Below are 2635 nucleotides of genomic sequence, written 5' to 3' on the forward strand. Positions count from 1 at the left end.
ATATTATATAGTGAATAATGATGTGGTTGTAAATGTTAAAAATGAAGATATAATATAAGCTGTTGAATATTTAGATGTCCTTGAAGATGGCTGGAATGGCCGAAACGTTGGACTAGTGAGAAATAAAGTGTTGAGACAGAATTGGATACAATTTTTGGTTTTATTTAATAAAGTGCAAATACCTTTTAAAACATAAGTAAGTATTAACTTCAATATTCGAGATAATGGTGTCTGGAGGAAAAGACTTAGTAAAGAGCTGTACAAATTATATAATGCTGCTTCTATCGGTTGTATCATAAACATAGACTCAGATGGGCTGGACATGTCGTTCGAATGGATGGTTCCGAAGAGAGTCATGAGGTATGAAATGATAGACAAAGAAAAGTTGGGCGACCAAAGGCTAGATGGCAAGACCAGGTTGGCATAAGGCACAGGACAGGAACGAGTGGAAGAAATTTCTGGAGGCCAAGGCCCGACCCATGCTGGCACCGAGGAAAAAAATACTTCAATATGCTATCCTGCATGGCGTAATGGTCTGCAGCTTTGCTTATAATGGTCTGTTTTTGTTTGGTAGGGAATTTAATTGACCTGAAAATGCTCTAAAATAGATAGATCTAGCTAAAACTTTAAATTAAAAATTTGACTATTACAATACTTAATAAGAGTTGCAACTAATTACAATTCATATTCTATAACTGGTACTAGTTCTTTGGGCATTTTCTACTAACAAGATATCATACATGATACTTCTATGGAAACATGAACAATCAGCTTGGTCAAATAGATAGGTTGCACAGGATCATGACACAACAAATTCATCAGGAATTAACATCACATACTAATTACAAAGCAATTAAGAGAGAATCAATTTGTTTATTTGAAAACATTCTCAATGAATTTAACATAACATTTCAAGACCTACATTCATAACGCAAAAACCAAATAATGACTATAAAATAAAAATTTAATAAGAATACATTTTTGATCATTAATAAGATCAGTGGAGATATACATAAGGTCATGGTATAAGATAATTAATAAATGAACTACATAACCTCCTTAAGCTTATCACAATAATGAATTTATTTGGCTTTAGAATATAATACATAATACAAATGAGGTAATATATATGACCAGTTTAATGATAAAACAATACATTTTTTATTCAGCTAAATGATGGACAATATTTGTTTTAATGAAGGTTTAGGTAAGAGATTCAGATTATTAACAATATTCTGGATAAATGGTATTGAACAAATTTAATGATGAAAGTGAATATTGAATATACGATTTTTATTTTCTTAGAAATAAATAAGTCTGATATAAGCTAATGATATAAAATCTACAATTAAGAGTATAGTAAACAATTAAATAATACTTTACTATTTTTTACTGCAGCATACAGATATACATTGAAAAGGCATGTTTCACAATAAATCAAATGGGTTCAGGGAGTCTGAACCCATGGGTTTTTTAGTAACAAGATATACGATACAAAATGTAGTGACAAATTTTCTATATATTGCTTGAAAAATTGTTATATCAAAGTAATTCGACTATTAAAAGTTTAATAACTCTAGGAACAATTAATTTTTTTTTTATCCAACGTCAAATTTCAAAAACTATTAACATCTTGTCCTTTAATTAAAGGATTTTTTTTTCTGTATTTTTCATTTTTTTCCTTCAATTTAAACTACAATAATTAGCCGACAGACAGAATACAAAAATAAAGAAAAACCTTTTTCCAACTTTCAATACTAAGAATCTAATAGCATATAACATACATACACGCGAAGTTTATTATTATGTTTGTCATAATATATACAAACAAAGAAAAGGTACAACAGTTAAAGGAGAACACAGCACATACAGAATGAGTGTGAATTACAACTATTACTGGATAATTTACTTTGGTGTGGATTTTTCAGGAGCTGGAGCTGATGTTTTCACAGAAGATTTAGTCTGTTTTTGTTTTGGCTCATTTTTTTCTTCGGAGTTCAATTTTCTTTTTTTAGGTGTTTCCTCCTCTTCTTCTGAATCACTGTCAAGAAATAATTAACATTAATATTTCATGCATTTGTTCTTTAGATTAGTGTTAGTTTTGATTGCTTAACAGTACACACAACACAACAACCCACCCATATGTACTATTAATGTCCTTGAAAAAACCTCTATAAAATTTATTTCTTTATCAATTCAAAGTTTAACTATTTTCCCATTTTTCGCAAATAACCTCTGTTATTTATGTACATTGAGTGCTTTCAATATAAAAACTGAGCATACAAAAATTACAGTTGATAGGTAACTAAAAAAAATAATAGAGAAAAGTTATTTTCTAATAAGGTGTAGATAGTTGACCGTAGATTACTAATTGGAGAAGATGGTCGGGGGTGCGGTCAGAAAAAAACAAAAACATAAATAAACAAAAAATTAATTATTTATGAAATGAGGGTTAAATAAAATCTTGTGTAATAAATTATGCTTATGTACTTCACATATAATAGAAGTATCTTATACATGAATAATTTTTTACATATTGTGCTTATATGCACAGAATAGAACAGGAAGGCAGGTGGGATTACCCTTCAGATTACTGAACTATTTTAGCATGTATATAAATAAATAAATATATATA

The sequence above is a fragment of the Halyomorpha halys genome, unplaced genomic scaffold, assembly GCF_000696795.3.
Source record: "Halyomorpha halys isolate HHAL.00 unplaced genomic scaffold, Hhal_1.1 Scaffold453.1, whole genome shotgun sequence".
NCBI lineage: Eukaryota > Metazoa > Arthropoda > Insecta > Hemiptera > Pentatomidae > Halyomorpha > Halyomorpha halys.